This window comes from Schistocerca cancellata, chromosome 5, assembly GCF_023864275.1.
Source record: "Schistocerca cancellata isolate TAMUIC-IGC-003103 chromosome 5, iqSchCanc2.1, whole genome shotgun sequence".
NCBI classification, from domain to species: domain Eukaryota; kingdom Metazoa; phylum Arthropoda; class Insecta; order Orthoptera; family Acrididae; genus Schistocerca; species Schistocerca cancellata.
In genome coordinates this window covers 645,674,013-645,694,402 of record NC_064630.1, presented here as the reverse complement: position 1 = coordinate 645,694,402, position 20,390 = coordinate 645,674,013, and the positions used below count along the sequence as shown (strand labels likewise).

General features: G+C 45.3%; 1 pseudogene; it reads right to left on the bottom strand.

Moving 5' to 3' along the window:
• Positions 1–15,284: 15,284 nt before the first annotated feature.
• LOC126189398 (5S ribosomal RNA) lies at positions 15,285–15,401 on the bottom strand (annotated as a pseudogene).
• Between the last annotated feature and the right edge of the window lie 4,989 nt (positions 15,402–20,390).

The following is a 20,390-nucleotide window of genomic DNA, read 5'->3' as shown; positions in this document are numbered from 1 at the left end:
CCGCGGGGAGTCCAAGACCGCTAGTGTGAGGAGCTTTCGTGGATTGCTCTACGTGTATGCAAGTGTTCCGAAACTATTGGTTCAAATTACACTACTGGCCATTAAAATTGCTACACCACGAAGATGACGTGCTACAGACGCGAAATTTACCCGACAGGAAGAAGAAGATGCTCTGATATGCAAATGATTAGCTTTTCAGAGCATTCGCACAAGGTTGGCGCCTGTGGCGACAAGTACAACATGCAGACATGAGGAAAGTTTCCAATCGATTTCTCATACACAAACTGCAGTTGACCGGCGTTGCCTGGTGAAACGTTGTTGTGATGCCTCGTGTAAGGAGGAGAAATGCGTACCATCACGTTTCCGACTTTGATAAAGGTCGGACTGTAGCCTATCACGATTGCGTTTTATCGTATCGCGACATTGCTGCTCCCGTCGGTAGAGATCCAATGACTGTTAGCAGAATATGGAATCGGTGGGTTCAAGAGGGTAATACGGAACGCCGTGCTGTATCCCAACGGCCTCGTATCACTAGCAGCCGAGATGACAGGCATCTTATCCGCATGGCTGTCTCGATCCCTGAGTCAACAGATGGGGACGTTTCCAAGATAACAACCATCTGCACGAACAGTTCGACGTCGTTTGCAGCAGCATGGACTATCAGCTCGGACACCATGGCAGCGGTTACCATTGAAGCTGCATCACAGACAAGAGCGCCTGCGATGGTGTACTCAACGACGAACCTGGGTGCACGAATGGCAAAACGTCATTTTTTCGGATGAATCCGGGTTCTGTTTAAAGTATCATGATGGGTCGCATCCGTGTTTGGCGACATCGCGGTGAACGCACATTGCAAGCGTGTATTCGTCATCGCCATACTGGCGTATCACCCGGCGTGATGGTATCGGGTGCCATTGGTTACACGTCTCGGTCACCTCTTGTTCGCATTGGCGCCACATTGAACTGTGGACGTTACATTTCAGATGTTTTACGACCCGTGGCTCTACCCATCATTCGATCCCTGCGAAACCCTACGTTTCGGGAGAATAATGCACGACCGCATGTTGCAGGTCCTGTACGGGCCTTTCTGCATACAGAAAATGTGCGACTGCTGCTCTGGACAGCTCATTCTCCAGATCCCTCACCAACTGAAAACGTCTGGTCAATGGTGGCCGAGCAACTGGCTTGTCACAATACGCCAGTCACTACTCTTGATGAACTGTGGTATCGTTTTGAAGCTGCATGGGCAGCTGTACCTGTACACGCCATCCAAGCTCTGTTTGACTCAATGCCTAGGCGTATCAAGGCCGTTATTACGGCCAGAGGTGGTTGTTCTGGGTACTGATTTCTCAGGATCTATGCACCCAAATTGCGTGAAAAATTAATCACATTTCAGTACTAGTATAATATATTTGTCCAATGAATACCCGTTTATCATCTGCATTTATTCTTGGTGTAGCAATTTTAATGGCCAGTAGTGTAATAAACGGAGAACATCAAAACAAATACATTACTCAGTCAGAACATCATGACCACCGACATGATAGCCTGTATGTATCTACCTTTGGCACGGATAAAGGCGTGGAGGTGTCGTAACATGGAAGCAATAAGGCCTTGGTAGGTCGCTGGAGGGAGTTGACACCACATCTGCACTTACAAGTCACCTAATTCCCTTAAATTCCAGGGAGGGGGCAATAGCTCTGACGCCACATTCCAGATGTGTTCTATCGGGTTCAGATCTGGCTGGTTGGAGAGCCATCACAGTAATTGGATCTCACCACTGTGTCCCTCGAAGCACTCCTCCATCACACTCCTGGTTTTATGACACTGCGTATTATCCTGTTGAAAAATGCCACTGCCATGAGAAACGTGATCATCATGAAGGGTGTACGTGGTCTCCATCCAGCGTCCCATACTCCTTGCCTTGCAGATCCACTGGACCCATGCATGCACACGAGAATGTTCCCCAGAACAGAATGGAGCCGTCGTCAGCTTGTCTCCGTCCCGCAGTACCAAGTGTCAAGGAGCTGTTCTACTGGTTCAAATGGCTCTGAGCACTATGGGACTTAACATCTGAGGTCATCAGTCCCCTAGAACTTAGAACTGGCTTTTCAGTGTGTATTTCATAAGGAATATAGGGTCTCTTAACTCAACTTGTGTCGGTGTCGAAGAGTGGGTATGTGTACTGATGGTTGGCTCTGGGGTACGTTTGGAAACACACGGATTCATCCGTAAGCATCACCGCCTACTACCAACAACCGTCACTTACCTGTCACCGCACCGATTCAGTGGCAGCTATTACAACAACAGTGAACATGGAGCGGTTACGTACAGGGTGTTTCAAAAATGACCGGTATATTTGAAACGGCAATAAAAACTAAACGAGCAGCGATAGAAATACACCGTTTGTTGCGATATGCTTGGGACAACAGTACATTTTCAGGCAGACAAACTTTCGAAATTACAGTAGTTACAGTTTTCAACAACAGATGGCGCTGCGGTCTGGGAAACTCTATAGTACGATATTTTCCACATATCCACCATGCGTAGCAATAATATGGCGTAGTCTCTGAATGAAATTACCCGAAACCTTTGACAACCCATCTGGCGGAATAGCTTCACATGCAGATGAGATGTACTGCTTCAGCTGTTCAATTGTTTCTGGATTCTGGCGGTACACCTGGTCTTTCAAGTGTCCCCACAGAAAGAAGTCACAGGGGTTCATGTCTGGCGAATAGGGAGGCCAATCCACGCCGCCTCCTGTATGTTTCGGATAGCCCAAAGCAATCACACGATCATCGAAATATTCATTCAGGAAATTAAAGACGTCGGCCGTGCGATGTGGCCGGGCACCATCTTGCATAAACCACGAGGTGTTCGCAGTGTCGTCTAAGACAGTTTGTACCGCCACAAATTCACGAAGAATGTCCAGATAGCGTGATGCAGTAATCGTTTCGGATCTGAAAAATGGGCCAATGATTCCTTTGGAAGAAATGGCGGCCCGGACCAGTACTTTTTGAGGATGCAGGGACGATGGGACTGCAACATGGGGCTTTTCGGTTCCCCATATGCGCCAGTTCTGTTTATTGACGAAGCCGTCCAGGAAAAAATAAGCTTCGTCAGTAAACCAAATGCTGCCCACATGCATATCGCCGTCATCAATCCTGTGCACTATATCGTTAGCGAATGTCTCTCGTGCAGCAATGGTAGCGGCGCTGAGGGGTTGCCGCATTTGAATTTTGTATGGATAGAGGTGTAAACTCTGGCGCATGAGACGATACGTGGACGTTGGCGTCATTTGGACCGCTGCTGCAACACGGCGAACGGAAACCCGAGGCCGCTGCTGGATCACCTGCTGCACTAGCTGCGCGTTGCCCTCTGTGGTTGCCGTACGCGGTCCCCCTACCTTTCCAGCACGTTCATCCGTCACGTTCCCAGTCCGTTGAAATTTTTCAAACAGATCCTTTATTGTATCGCTTTTCGGTCCTTTGGTTACATTAAACCTCCGTTGAAAACTTCGTCTTGTTGCAACAACACTGTGTTCTAGGCGGTGGAATTCCAACACCAGAAAAATCCTCTGTTCTAAGGAATAAACCATGTTGTCTACAGCACACTTGCACGTTGTGAACAGCATACGCTTACAGCAGAAAGACGACGTACAGAATGGCGCACCCACAGACTGCGTTGTCTTCTATATCTTTCACATCACTTGCAGCGCCATCTGTTGTTGAAAATTGTAACTACTGTAATTTCGAAAGTTTGTCCGTCTGAAAATGTACTGTTGTCCCAAGCATATTGCAACAAACGGTGTATTTCTACTGCTGCTCGTTTAGTTTTTATTGCCGTTTCAAATATACCGGTCATTTTTGAAACACCCTGTATGTTGAAATGTCTGACATGCATAAGGTGTACGGGTCTGTGAATAGAAATGGACGACGTGCAGTGTGAGAGTATCGATGGATTTCGCAGCACCTGGTATCCAAAATTGGAACTAATTTTCTTTCCTAGCGTACCTTCGGGAACTGATGTAAGCTGGTCAACCGCGTACGAATATACTGCCGCATGGCTGGACGGACAGGTGATTGAAGACTAGCAGAAAATTAAGCTTTTTATACGAGCTGTTAACTAAAATTTCTGAGGCACTCTTATTGAACATGGTGATGAAATTAATATGTCTGCAGCTTTGAACTTGACTTTTGAGTAACCTTTATGTGAAAGCGTTCTTTTGTGTGCTTCATTGGAAAGCTGAGTACAAGGAGAGATCAAAAAACGCAGCATTGGTCAGACGTGAATGCGGCACAAAATTGCAGACGCCAGCGACATCTAACCACCCAATAACCTAATGACGAGGACACAGGAACAGACAGTGGACATACACGGTGTAATGGGGAATGCGTTTAGATTTCCTGTTATTGATGTGCGTGATCGATTGACAGGAATTCGCATCACAAACAGGCAGCCTTCCCATCACGTTTAGCCTATTAGGGGTCACCATGTCCATTATGCGTCCTGTAGAGGGCTTAACTAGTTCACGTCAGCCGACCTTGCTGCTCTGGGAAATGGGCTTTGCACAGTGTCCTCCCGCTGATTTCAGGCTGCCTATCACAATAACCTTATTTGTCGACTCGTTAGGCCTGTTAAGCAGTGTTGTCCAGTGGCTCAAGTTTGAAGCCGCAAAGAGCCGTTAGGAGCCATCAACATCGATTTCTGTCGCTTTAGCTACTCCCACGCACCCTTCCACCTCATTAAAATTCTCAGAGTGCACGTACAATATTCTTGCTGATAAAATACTGTAACATCTGAGAGTCAAAGGTAGTTTTCACTTCATTTTTAGGTGTCAAGAACTACAAAAATTTTGTTGCTCTCCAGAGGTTTATCACAGAAAATGAGTGACGAGTAAAACATATGTAACAGAATGTAAGCATTCCTTTGGCCCCGTTAAAGTACTGTCAGTTTGTTTTCATCACGATCAACTGCGAACGAAACATCGACGTCTGTCAAACATTCTTGCCTTTCTTTCCGTGCAGGAATGTTTGAATTCAGCGTTACAGCAAATTTATGACATCCCTCACTACAAGATTTTGTGATAAGTGAAACATACAAAAAATGGTTATGCTAGTACGGGCGTAGCTCCATTATCCCTTCTTTGCAAACACATATCAATTAAATTCTGGAATATCGGCCAAAAGCAATATAAAAATAGACCAAGTACACCGTAAACACTTATTATACACGATAGGATACTTTATGTATAGCTAATTTCCAAATCTACATTTACATATACATATATATTCCGCTCGCCACCAAATGGTGTGTGGCGGAGGGGAGAATTCACGCCAAAGTCATATTTTCCCCCGTCTGTTCCACTTGCGGACCACGCGAGGGAAAAACGACTGTCTGAACGCCTCAGTTCGAGCTCTAATTTCCCTTATATTTGAATGGTGATCATTGCGCAATTTGGAAGTTGGTGGTAATAATATACATCCCCGGCGAAGATCGGATTTCGGAATTTAGTGAGCAGCCCCTTCTGTTTAGCGCGCTGTCTATCTGCAAGAGTGTCCCACTTCAAACTTTCTATGAGATTTGTAACGCTCTCGCGATGGCTAAACGTACCAGTCAAGAATCTTACCGCTCTTCTTTGGACCTTCTCAATTTCTTGAATCAGAACGAACTGGTAACGGTCCCACGCAGACTTACAATACTTTAAGACTGGACGAAATAACGTATTGTAAGCTATTTCCTTTGTTGAAGGAATGCATCGTTACAGGATTCTACCAATAAACCGCAATCTAGAGTTCGCCTTGCCCGTTACTTATGTGATCTGATCATTCCATCTGAGATCATTTCGAATAGTCGCACCCAGATACTTGACGGGTGTTTCCGCTTCCAAAGACTGGGCATTTATTTTGTACTCTTACATTAATGGGGATTTTCGCCTTGTTATACGCAGTAGGTTACACTTACTAATATTGAGAGATAACTGCCAGTCATTACACCACGCATTTATTTTCTGCAAAACTTCAATGATTTATTCACTACTTTTGTGTGATACTACTTTCCTGTAGACTACAGCATCATCGGCAAACAGTATAATGCCACTGTCAATACCATCAACCAGATCGTTTAAAAGCACAAGGAAAGAACTATTTTAGATCTCACTAGGCAATCAGTGTAATCTGATTAGACTAAAATAAATATTTCTCTTTGGACTTCTAGAACAACATAATTCTGTATGGATTTCATGTTCTTGCTGTGAAGTTAGAAGAAAATACACAATCCAATCCCGTTAATGTGACTACCGCCTGTAATCGATGTCAACGTGCAATAGCCACTCATAGACGGTAGGTGGCAGCACTAGCAGTGGGGGGATAAAGCGTGTAGGAGGGCGGGGGACGCAGAAAACAGTGCACTCGTTGTGGTAATGCTGAAACGGAGAGATTTATCTGACGTCCAGAAGGGCACTGTCATTGGTTTTCGGGCCACCGGTGGAACATTTCTGAAACGGCTAAGTGTGGAAACTGTTCGCGTCCCATCGTAGTTAAAATACACCGCGGATGGCAAAATAGCGCTATGCAAAACCGGAGCCGAGGGAACGGTGGTGCACCAAGGGCCTTAGGCGACATGACTGGACGACGGCTGCGAAGATATTTACAGTTGTTGTGTGGGAGAGAACTGGAGTTCAATTACAGTTTCGGCCGCTTCATGAGCTCAGAAGCGTCCGCGGTGCTTTCGTCAACCCGTGGGCTCAAGGAAGATGGCAGTGCAAGAATTTCATCGGATCGTCGAGCCAGAGTTAGAGAAGACGCAATTCACGCTCGGGAAACCGCAGCACCTACATGACATTTCCTTCGGGAGTAATCAAGCACATTGACGGAAAATCCGTGACAATGGTCAAGCAATTGATCGGTAACACTGCGCAAGCAGAACTTCGTGAAGACGAACTCTACCGAGATGATGAGCCGAAATAATCCGCGCGCATTGAAGAAGAGTAAACGGGAAAGCAACTACTAAGCAACTGACCGACAAGATGACCCACCAACAGTGTCTCCTCAACAACCGTCCAGCGGACGTTGCTGCGTGTGGGCCAATGCAGGGGGTGCCCGGTTCATGCACCCATTCTGACTGCTGTTCTTCGGCGACGAACGCTGCTGGAAGTCCAGTGAGTGGCGATAGGTGGCCTTTTCAGATAAATCACGTTTTGTGCTGCACAGGGCAGATGGCCGATGGCGTGTACGACGCAAAATGTATGAAAACAAACGCACTGCAGGAATCGTCAGAAGGATCATGGTCGGAGGACAGCGCGTAACGCTCTGGAGAACGTTTCTGTGGCAATCCGTGAGTGATCTCGTCATTCTGTATGGCACAATGGATCAACACAAGTATTAATCCATCCTTGGTGGCCATGCCCACTCCAACATGCTATTTGTTTTTTCTCGGTACGATGGCATCTACCAGCAGGACAATGCAACGTGTCACACAGCTCGCAGTGTACGTGTGTGGTTCGGTGAGCACGAGATGAGTTTACCGTACTCTCCTGGTCACCAGTCTCCCTGGCTTTAAATCCAATCGAGAATCTGTGGAACCACATCGAACTGGCCATGGCCGAAAACCTAGGACATCTGGTAACGATACTGAACTCGCCGTGCCTTCACATCCCTACCGGTAGCTTACAGAACCTCAATGACACTCTTCCTGCACGTCTCGGAGAGGTTCGCGCTGCAGAAGTTGGCTGTTTAGGCTTTCGAGAAGCAGTCACGTTTCTGTGACTGGGCAGTGTAATTCTGACGGAGAGAACAACAAAAGAAATGAAAACAAGTGTTACATGGGTGTGGAATGCTTTTGATAGACTAAATCAAGTTTCGAACATTAGTATTCCGAAGTGAACTGTAAGTTTATAATCAGTGTATTTTACTAATTTTAACCTGTAGCCGTGAGACATGGATTATTAACGTAAAAACTGGTAATTAACTTAGGAATTGGAAGCTGCTCTGGAGGTCTAATCCTGGTGATTAGTGGGAGGTAATGTAAAACAAACATAAGGATATTTCATTAACTGAAGCGAAAGACGTAATTATAACTGTAATGGACTGGACGTAACCAAGCTAATGAACGGAAAATAAGTCAAAAAACATTTTTTTACTAGTGGGGTTCTATACACAAGAGCTTTCAACTCCCCCCCCCCCCCCCCCCCCCGTCATAAGTTCAGTTGGTTTAGGACTGGAGAGCGTGGTGGACCCAGGCGATTGGTCCATCTCTACCTATCAATATGTCTCCGAAACGGTTATTTAGAAGCCGACCGACGTTAACACTAAAATGAGGAGGTGCTCCATCATGCGCAGCTAAAGGCATGTCTGTTAACAGATCAGGTAGAACATTCTCTGCGAAATTGTGATAGCTTTGTCCGTTGAGCCTGGATGGAAGAAAGTTAGGTCCTACCAAACAGTCACTAACAAGATCGGTCCAAACACTAACAGAAAATCTTTCTTGATGACTTGCTGCCGGCCGGAGTGGCCGAGCGGTTCTAGGCGCTACAGTCTGGAACCGCGCAACCGCTACGGTCGCAGGTTCGAATCCTGCCTCGGGCATGGATGTGTGTGATGTCCTTAGGTTAGTTAGGTTTAAGTAGTTCTAAGTTCTAGGGGACTGATGACCCTAGATGGTAAGTCCCATAGTGCTCAGAGCCATTTGAACCATTTGAACCATTAAGTCCCATAGTGACCAGAGCCATTTGAACCATTTTTGATGACTTGCTTTAATTGTTGACGCCTGCCCACACATGCCGACTGAAAATTTACAATCTGATCTCGTTGAAAGTCATTGGAGAAAATGAGTTACAACATGGAAACAAACAGTTTCCGGACCCATGTTCATGTAACGTAATGTCTTCGTCTTCTCCTGAGCAATGTGTATTGTAGTTCGTGTCATGCATTTTTGGTTACACAATGTGTGCTGTTAAATGCGCGTCTCACCACAACGATACGTCCAGAATTTGCGTGAAATGTCTACGATGGACAATCGCTATTCCAATGTTAGTATTCCATTCTCAAATGTGAACTGATACATCAGTGAGTGAGCTACAGAATTTTCAGAGCTACACAATACAACAATGTCGCAAGGAGGACCATTTACGGCACACAATCTGACCACAGTAGAAAACTACTTTTTAAATGGCTCTGAGCACTATCGGACTTAACATCAGAGGTCATCAGTCTCCTAGAACTTAGAACCACTTAAACCAAACTAACCTAAAGACATCACATACATCCATGCCCGAGGTAGGATTCGAACCTGCGACCGTAGCAGTCGCGCGGTTCCGGACTGAAGCGCCTAGAACTGCTCGGTCATCCCGGCCGGCTCCAAGATGACTTTTGAGTTGGGAGAATATGGGAAAATAATTCGGCGCAAGATACGGTGATTATAGAGGCTTCCCAGTTTAGTCTTCTGAACTCCGCCTGGGTCATTCGAACTGTATGAGGCCGAACATTGTCATGAAGGAAGACAACTTCGTGAAACAAAAGTCCAGGGCGTTTTCTTTTGATGACAGCTCGCAGATTCCTGAAGATGAGAACAAAACCCGCCATGGTGCAGCACTGGTTTGAAAAAACTTGTGTAACCTTACTAAAATGCTTATAAAAAAACATGGCGACTGTGTAGAAAAGTAACAGAAGAATTGTACAGTGTCAATATAGTAATTTCAACTTGATAAATCATGTGTAAGGTCTCTTTATAAAATAGGGAACTCGTTTATCACATTTATGACTAATCGAACTGACGAAGTGTGACGACCACAAACGAGTGTTGGCATGAATAAAGTTAAGAAAATGTAGGTAGTGGTGTATTTCTTCAAGTAAGATAGAATCGTCGGGTCGATGAAGGTGTTGTAGGGATGACAAAAGGTGAGGTGGCTGATAGGCAATATGACTGCAGGAAATTAAGCCTGCCTAATGTCTCATCAGGTGCGCGATTTTACTAACTTCCAGAGCGGAAACCGTCTCCTGCTGGTGATAGCCCCGGCCTTATAAAGTGTAGGCATTGTTTGGAAATGACCATGGCGGTGGCAGTGACGTCACGCCGGAAGTGAATGCACTCTGCAAGCGCGGAGCGTGGCCATGGCCACACAATGGCGATGCCATCACCCCGGATGCAACAGTCTATGCGCAGGATCATAGCACGCAGCAGCAGCAGCACTATCCCTGGAGCTAACCTGCCGCTTCCTGCGACGCTGTGAAGGCTCCGGCATCCATCCTTGTGTGTCACGACGCGAGGCGAAAATCGTGACACCAGAGAGAAACGGCAACGAAGATCTCAGCTTCGCATCTCGTCCGCCTCTAGGTTATTAATGACGCAGTTAGAATTGGAAAATTATGATGAAACAAATCGGCTGTTAAGCTGCACTGCTGTCCTCTAAAATTGCAGCATGACGATGGCATATTGTCTTCCAGTGTACTATTGGGTCTGCAGCTTTATTTCCGCCGTTTTGCAATAGATGGCAGTAGTGGCAAGTAATGGTGCACGAGGTGGGTCACACAATAAGCTTAGGCATTCGAAAACAAAAAGCCATGAAAATATTGGACGGTTTATGATTGCATCACAAATTGATTCTCGGATGAATATGTCATCTTACGACCCCAGTTCTCGTCATTTGGGGGAAGTTTTAATTTTTGTTTTAACGTGAAGAAATCAACCGCTGAGGCTCATAAAATGCTCGGTAAAGCCTATGGAGAGCTACCTATTAGTGAAAGGTTTCAACGCTTCAAGAATAGTAATTTCGACGTCTAAGACCGACATGACGTTGGAAGACAGAAGGATTTCGAAGCTACTGAAACCGATGGAAGCAATCACAGGAGATCGTTATCGAAAACAGTTGACGCGTTGGAGTCGAGCACTGAAAGAGAAAAGGCCACAGTATAGCAATAGAAATTAAAAGATGATTCTGCAGCATGGCAATGCTCGACTCCATGCCGGAAGCCCCTAAAAACATACTTGGAAAAGTTGAAATGGGAAGACCTACCCCACCCACCGTATTCCCCACACATTGCTCCCACTGACTAGTATCTTTTTCGATCAGTGGCACACCGGCCTGGCTGACCAGCACCTCCGGCCATATGAAAAAGTAAAAAATTTGATCGATTCACGGATTTTCTCAAAATACTCCCATTTTTTCCGCCATGGGACTCGTACGGTGCCCGAAAGAAGGGAGAAAGTACAGGGCGGCGATGGCCAATACATTGACTTGTAAATTTATTGTAAGCTTTTCACAATAAACACTCGAACTACGAGAGAAAAAAACCAGCAGACGCAAATTTTAAGGCCTAATACTCATCTGGGTCTGTGAATGGTTAGCATTTCAGTGCAAGCACGCAGTGTATGTTCCGTATACTGCCGCTTTCTCGTTCGGAAATAGCATGTTGATTTTGGTTGTCTTTGACAAGACGAGAAAACGTCAGTTGCTGTCCCGTCTTCGTATAAAGCAATTGTGTGACGATAGGAAATCACGATATCCAATGATTTATGGCGCTATACGACAAATTCGTTCATTTGGATAAAAGCGTATGGGCCCTGAAGATGGCAAAATGGAATGCCGAAACTGATTGCTTTCAAAATAAAATAAAATATCTTAAAGTATAAGGCTGTAGGTGAACTTTATTGACATTGAAATAAAAAAAAAAAAAAAAAAGAAAAGAAACACAAATGTCCTGTCGAAAACTTTTTCAATTGGTTTTTATCATCTGATTACTTTGCGAGATAGTAAACGACAGCATTATCTGGAAGCAATCTAAGAGGGCTGCTCAGATTGCCTCGTAAATCACTTATACAAATTAGAAATAGCAAAGGCCTATAACGCTTTCTTGGGGAGCGCCACGTATCACTTTTGTTTTACTCGATTATTTTCCGACAGTTACTACGAGCTGTGAGGTTTCTGACAGAAAATCACGAATCCAGTCGCCCAACTGAGACAATACTCTATACGCACATAGTCAAGCAGTTCGATTGGAAGCCACTTGTGAGGAACGTTATCAAGAGGTCTTTCGATATCCAGAAATATGGAATCAATTGGAGATCCCCTGTCGATAGCAGCCATTATTGAGAATAAAGAGCTGGTTCTGTTTTATATAAACGAAATTTGCTGAATCCTCACTGACTCTGTGTCAATAGATTGTTTTCCTCGAGGTAATTCATAATGTCCGACCACGGGTTCCAAAATCTTACCGCAAATGGCGTCACTGTTGTGGGTCTGTACTCCTGCTTCCTTTCTTGAGTATTGGTATGACGGGTACAACTTTCAAATCCTTAGATATTTTGAAAGGAATCTAGTTAGTGTGCAATCTGGACCGGAGGACTTATTAAGTGAATTAATCTGCTTTGTGTGGTGTCGTACACTATCCACACCACGGCAGGCATTCTATGCCCAGAGGTTGGCAGTAACACATGTGACTGTTCTCCAGATCCCTTGCAGACACAGTCTCTGCTGCACACTTGAGAGCAAGTCCAATCGTGGGGTTCGCTTGGAGTTTTCGCAGCGTTACCAATATGCCTCTTTGTTATTGTGATTGTTTATGACGAGGGTGCCTGTGTAACGGAGTAGTATGGAATACTGTTTGGACTCAATGAAGAAATTAGAAAGAACATTACGGTGCTTCTAACGAATTTGCTCTCTGTCTCAGTACCCACTAATTGCTCGGCATCCACCCATGGGCCGGCCCAACATTCCGCTATAGGAAAGATGTTTACATCGAAGTCTATTTCATACGAGCCGAACGCTTGGGATCCCATTAGATGCACAACACGAAGACCTCTGGTTTGCATTTGGTGTAATCTCAATATCAGCTATTACTTTTCTGAGGTGTTAAGGCCGATAGCTGCGCCTATCTTCTAGACCCCCGCGTCGTTTACTTTCAACAAGATAATGCAAGACCATTTGTGGCTCGTGCTGCTCTATCCTACCTCTATAAAGCCCTGCAAGATCTAGTCAACTCTGGACCGAATAAGAATTGGACATGGAAGATGTGCTGACTCACTCTTCAAATGGGGACTGCTGTCTTCGCCAGCATGTGGCTCCGGCGCGCCTAAGCAGATCATCAACACATCAGAGAAGAATGCAGTGCTAGAGCGTTCTGTGGGGACTTTGAAGAATTCCTCGTGGCGCCCCAAAAATCCATCGTACAAGGACTATATGTTTGTCTGTGAATATATGTAATTTTATGTAATGTAGAATAAGGTGATCCAATACTGAAATGTACTTAAATGCCACCGTCGTCGCCGTGTCCGAGTTTTCATTTCTCTCCTGAAATTTCGTTTGTCGCGGTTCAGGCGTGGAAGTATCGTTGATGGCTTAGCAATCCAATCATAGCGTGGAACAGGCGGCCACAGACATTACAGATGATGGAAGGTGGAGGACGTGGCTGAGCCTGGAGGAGTTTACGTCTCCGGCGTTTGTCATTCTCCATTCTTCGACGTTCCAGCGCAAAGTTTTGAAGAGGATTTGAGGTAACTGAGCGCCAGCGACTTCGATCTTCTGCTATTGTGGACCAGTTACTCGGATCGATGTTCAAGTTTTTCAAATTTTTCTTGTACTGATCCTTATAACGTTTGAGAGGGGCACCTCGTGGCCTTTTACCTGTGCTCACTTCGCTGTACAGCATTTGGCGTGGAAGCCTGTCATTTTTCATCCGCTGGACATGTCCGACCCATCTGAGTTGATGCCCAATGATAAGAGCTTCCATGCTACACATATTTGCTTTCTCAAGAACCATTTCAGGTTCACGATATATCTTAGCTTCTGTTGATTGAAGCGTTCTAGTTTCATCCAGGTTTCGCAACCATATAGCAGGGTAGAAATGACTACAGCTTTGTACACCATCAGTTTGGTGTACAGTGTTAGGTCTTTATTCAAGAAGACACGCTTTGAAAGACGTCCAAATGCTACATGGGCAGCACGTAATCCATTTTCCACATCTTTTCCAGATGAGCTGTTTCGTGACAGTATGCTTCCTAGGTAGAGGAAATGGTCCACTTGTTCCAAGGGTGTATCATACGCTAAATAAAATAAAATAAAAATAAATAAGTAAACAGAGGGCGCTCGACTGCTTCCCTGGCCGGCAGCACGTGCTCTAACACGTTGAAAAAAATCTGGTCGTGTATAAAATCTTCGCGGTGTTCAAACCGTGTCAAATCGGAGTCAAAAATCGAGGTGCCGAATGTTAGTAACATCCTCTTCTTCATCTGCTGGGAGCGAAGTCTGCTTCATTTATGGTGGCTTTCAAGCTGGTCATTGATGATGTGAAGTCGCTTGTAATTCTGACTTCTATGGACGCTGACGTCTTCTACATGGCGGTTTCTTCGTTCTTTTTCGACAGCTAATCGCACTGCTGTGGCAGGGGTAAAATACAGGGGGCGAAAGGCTATTTACAATTTGTACAGAAACCAGATGGCAGTTATAAGAGTCGAGGGACATGAAAGGGAAGCAGTTGTTGGGAAGGGAGTAAGACAGGGTTGTAGCCTCTCCCCGATGTTATTCAATCTGTATATTGAGCAAGCAGTAAAGGAAACAAAAGGAAAATTCGGAGTAGGTATTAAAATCCATGGAGAAGAAATAAAAAGTTTGAGGTTCGCCGATGACATTGTAATTCTGTCAGAGACAGCAAAGGACTTGGAAGAGCAGTTGAACGGAATGGATAGCGTCTTGAAAGGAGGATATAAGATGAACATCAACAAAAGCAAAACGAGGATAATGGAATGTAGTCGAATTAAGTCGGGTGATGCTGAGGGAATTAGATTAGGAAATGAGACACTTAAAGTAGTAAAGGAGTTTTGCTATTTGGGGAGCAAAATAACTGATGATGGTCGAAGTAGAGAGGATATAAAATGTAGACTGGCAATGGCGAGGAAAGCGTTTCTGAAGAAGAGAAATTTGTTAACATCGAGTATAGATTTAACTGTAAGGAAGTCGTTTGTGAAACTATTTGTATGGAGTGTAGCCATGTATGGAAGTGAAACATGGACGATAAATAGTTTGGACAAGAAGAGAATAGAAGCTTTCGAAATGTGGTGCTACAGAAGAATGCTGAAGATTAGATGCACTGCACTCCGTCTTCAGGCCACAGGTGGCCCATCGGGACCATCAGACCGCGGTGTCATCCTCAGGTGAGGATGCGGATAGGAGGGGCGTGTGGTCAGCACACCGCTCTCCCGGTCGTTACGATGGTTTTCTTTGACCGGAGCCGCTACTAGTCGGTCGAGTAGCTCCTCAATTGGCATCACGAGGCTGAGTGCACCCCGAAAAATGGCAACAGCGCATGGGAGCTGGATGGTCACCCATCCAAGTGCCGGCCACGCCCGACAGCGCTTAACTTCGGTGATCTCACGGGAACCGGTGTATCCACTACGGCAAGGCCGTTGCCGAAGATTAGATGGGTAGATGGGTAGATCACATAACTAATGAGGAAGTATTGAATAGGATTGGGGAGAAGAGAAGTTTGTGGCACAACTTGACCAAAAGAAGGGATCGGTTGGTAGGACATGTTCTGAGGCATCGAGGGATCACCAATTTAGTATTGGAGGGTAAAAATCGTAGAGGGAGACCAAGGGATGAATACAATAAGCAGATTCAGAAGGATGTAGGTTGCAGTAGGTACTGGGAGATGAAGAAGCTTGCACAGAATAGAGTAGCATGGAGAGTTGCATCAAACCAGTCTCAGGACTGAAGACAACAACAACAACAACATTCGCACTGCACGGTAATGTGTCGAGGAATGAGTTATACTGAACACGTGCGGGAAGTTAGTTGCTATCACAGTTCCTAAGTGACGGGCATCATCAGACACTATTCAATTATTCTGTGCGTTAAGAGGCATTTCGTCCGTTCGCGAGAAGTCACATCGTATCGCTGTGGATACAATGACTCTGCACAATGTTGCAGATTTCACAGCTGAGGTACTGTAACCAGTTGCATCTGATGACCGTTACGTCGACGGAATCATGAACTGCAGCTGGCCTACCTTTTTCAGATAACAACAACAATTTGGGACTGGCCGCTTGCCAGCGGCCACGGCACTCCCGCTAGCACCGCCCCCGCAGGAACCGCCCCGCTGCCGCCCCCGCCGCCGCCTCCGCCCCCGGCGCCTCTGCTTGCCGCTTGGCCGCCGCCGGAAGAGCCGTGGCCGCCGACAGGGGCGTATTCGGAAACGCGAAACAATAGCGTCGCGCCGTAGCGTGCCGCCTGCTTTGAATTTCAAATGGAACGACCGCTATTATGTGCTTCGTATCGTTGTTTATGTTGGCGGCGCGTCCTCCTGACGTCCAGACATTACAGAAATTAAACGTTGCTGCGCGAACACGTGTACGTGCCAGTACGTGCCGTCAGCCGCCTCTCCGGGAAGAGTTCATCGCGTGCGCGCGAACCGTCGCTCTCTCACGTACGGTACATCCCAGATGCGGCGCGGTGCTTGGAATAACGGAGAGGCAGCTCTTTGGCGGCTACACCCTCCGAAACGACACACAACACACGACGCCAGCACAGGTTTCGTGATCGGCTGTGTTGACATCGCTAGCACACTTTAATTACCTTCACTCACACCTGCCCTGTAGGGGCAATGCACCTAAGGTCAAAAACGTTGTAAGAGGTCCATGACTACGGAATTTATTGGTAGCGCACTCGAGCAGATGTAATTTCGATGGATTGCTCACGCGCTGCCTGCGATATGTAAGCTACAACAGAATCACAGACCGAGAGTAGTGTCGGCTGCAGTATGAACAGTGTCGGAGAAGTAGTGGTAGCTTGCAGTGCCGCGCGAGATTAGCCGAGCGGTCTTACGCGCTGCAGTCATGGGCCCGCATCTCGTGGTCGTGCGATAGCGTTCTAGCTTCCCACGCCCGGGTTCCCGGGTTCGATTCCCGGCGGGGTCAGGGATTTTCTCTGCCTCGTGATGGCTGGGTGTTGTGTGCTGTCCGTAGGTTAGTTAGGTTTAAGTAGTTCTAAGTTCTAGGGGACTGATGACCGTCGCAGTTGAGTCCCATAGTGCTCAGAGCCATTTGATTTGCAGTCATGGACTGTGCGGCTGGTCCCAGCGGAGGTTTGAGTCCTCCCTCGGGCATGGGTGTGTGTGTGTGTGTTTGTCCTTAGCTTAATTTAAGTTAAGTAGTGTGTAAGCTTAGGGACTGATGACCTTAGCAGTTAAGTCCCATAAGATTTCACACACATTTAAACATTTTTTTTTTTTTTAAGCTCGCTGTCGGACGGTTGGGCCAGTCGTGCGTGAGCGATATAGTATAAGGTGAAAACTGTCACACGCATATCTAATTTGTTACAACTAAATTTGTACTATTGTTATATCAAGTCCCATGTTTTAAAAAATCTTTTAATAATAATCTTTTTTTTATAAAATTAGCTTTTTTGACAGTCATTCATCTGAATTTAAAGAATTTACTAATTTCTGCAATCCATGATCATTCCGATTATCGTAAAGAAAAATCAGTTGTTTCTTTTTATACATGACATATCTAGCGGCCAGCATTGCACTGGGCTGTGCCAGAAAAATTTCTTATACGAGCGGATATATACGCGTTATCCGGCGACTTCTTTGAGGTAAGAATTTTCAGTTTATTCAGAATGATCTTTCAGGGCCATGGCGCAGCACTGCTGACGTCCAAATTTACCAGTTTAGATTCACAGTCAGTTAATTATTGAAACGGCCGGGGTGGCCGAGCGGTTCTAGGCGCTACAGTCTGGAACCGCGCGACCGCTACCCTCGCTGGTTCGAATCCTGCCTCGGGCGTGGATGTGTGTGATGTCCTTAGGTTAGTTAGGTTTAAGTAGTTCTAAGTTCTAGAGGACTGATGACCTCAGATGTTAAGTCCCATAGTGCTCAGAGCCATTTGAACCAATTATTGAAAGGCTATATATGAGTCACATTTTTTATTGGTAGGTTAGTCACGTTATTTGTGGAAGGTTACGGAATAGTATTCTGTTGGGAGGTTACACTAAATGTAAATGTTATACATATATTTATACATATTTTTTCTGTCGCGAGGTTACAACGTATTTGATCTACAAAAGGGTGCTGAGAAATATTCTATAAAGTTGAACACCAAAGATCTTGCACAACCAGTTTCAGCTAGCAAGTTATTTACTTTCCAATGGTATTTGTGATTACAACAATAATGAATTTTGGGTCAACTCTATCATTCAAAAAAGCAGTACTAAAGTAAAAATAATTTCCATATAGGCTACCCATCCTTACTTAGGATTCAAAACAAAGCTTATTCTCTGTACATTCTACATAAACGATGTGACTGGTAGGGGGAACAGCAACCTGCGATTGTTTGTTGATGATGCTGTGGTACGCGGCAGTGTATCGTCGCTGAATGGCTCTAGGACAGTGGTTCCCAACCTGGGGGTAATTACCCCAGGAAGGGTAACATGAAATTTTTTGAGGGGTAAAAAGTAAACGATTCGATTGTGTTTCATAAAAGAATACGGTGTCCTTTGCAGGCTGTATTGTGTTGTATTAAACTCGTGCTATCAGCTAATTTCGGCAGGGAGTCATTATTGTCAAATCCTGCCTAGTCGTCGGATATGTGGTGTCTAGGAAACCTGCTTTCTCAGATCGCTACGCAACAATACAAGCAAATCGTATTAATGAGTTTTATTACGAAAAGTAAATGACAATCGTTTACTTTGAGAATTACATAGATGTGTCGCAAGCGAAGGGCGGCATCTGAAATAAACAACCTTCTTCAGTATAACAATTCTAATACAAGCGAAGTAATGAGCTTTGACGCTTCTGTACAGGTCGATAGTCTTGAACCTTCTCTTCGACTCGGCCGCAACCAGTAGGGCGCGGCGCTATTGTCCTCTTCGCATAGAAGCCTCTGCCGTCGCTTTGTCGTCCGGGAGATGGCGACCGTGCAATTGGCCGACGTCTTGTCACAGCCGTCTCTGCTCTATTGTTCCCGACTGGCGTGCCGGCGTTTGACTTTAGGCTGTAATAACTATCAAGCATTTTTGCTACTCGTGTATTACACATCGTACTCATCTGACAATGAGCACGATATGTAATACATCACATAGCAAATGTCCTTGATAATGGCTCACGGATGAAATTAGTGAATATCACGATTTTAATAAAGCACAATTCAGCCTCCAACGGACAATGTATTCTTTTGTTACAGACTTAGAGGCTGTGGATTCCCGCGGAAGCAAAATCATCATTTTCCAGTTACGAAAGTAAATTAGCTTCAAAAGATCATTACTGTTACCACAATTTGTAAGACTAATATTGTTTATGGTTCAAATGGCTCTGAGCACTATGGGACTTAACTTCTGAGGTTATCAGTCCCCTAGAACTTAGAACTACTTAAACCTAACCAACCTAAGGACATCACACACATCCATGCCCGAGGCAGGATTCGAACCTGCGACCGTAGCAGTCCCGCGGTTTCGGACTGCAGCGCCTAGAACCGCACGGTAATATTGTTTATATAATTTATCAATAATTGGTTTTTCTCAGTTAGTAGCATTAATGCGCTGGAGGTTAAGGGCACCTCGCATAGTCCACCCACTACACACATACGTATGTTGTGCTTTGTCCCGTACATCGCTGATGATAAAAGTGAGACATATACGAAACAAACGCTACGTTACTCAAGAAAATTTCTTCTCCAAATTGTAGGCAGTAACTGCAGCAGTCTAGAAATTGCTTCATTACTCGGTTCGATGGTGGTTGGTTTGTGGGGCGTTCAACTGCGCGTTCATCAGCGCCCGGACAAAGTCCCAATTTTTACACAGTCCATTTTTTATTCACAGTCCAATGCAGTTATTGTCACAAATGATGATGGTGAAATGATGACACAAACACCCAGTACCCGGGCAGAGAAAATCCCCGACCTCTGCCGGGAATTGAACCCGAGACCCCTTGATCCAGACGCAGCAAAGCTAGCCACTAGACCACGACCTGCGGACTATTCTCTTTGAGACAGATAAATGATTAATTGACAGCACGACAGAGCAGTAACTACAGAAGGGCTGTTACTGTGCTGTACACAGTATTATTATTATTATTATTATTACTACTACTACTATGAGTGGCTGTGGTCAGACACAAAGAATTAAAAGCCTGAAACCTTCCAACGTCTGCCAGTTCAGAGGCAAGCAGTGCAGCAATCAAATGATATACGAACAGTAAGTATAGTGCACACATTTAAACTTGGTTGGTTTTAAACGGGGTTGCAACGTGCACATCAAGCAAGTGCCTCATTTGAGAGTAATGCAGGGGACGTATGTTTTGTAACAAGTGTGTATCCTCACTGTGGATAGTTATTTGTGGATAGCATGGATAGCACTTGCGATGTACCACAAATTCCTTCGTCATTCATTCACACACACACACACA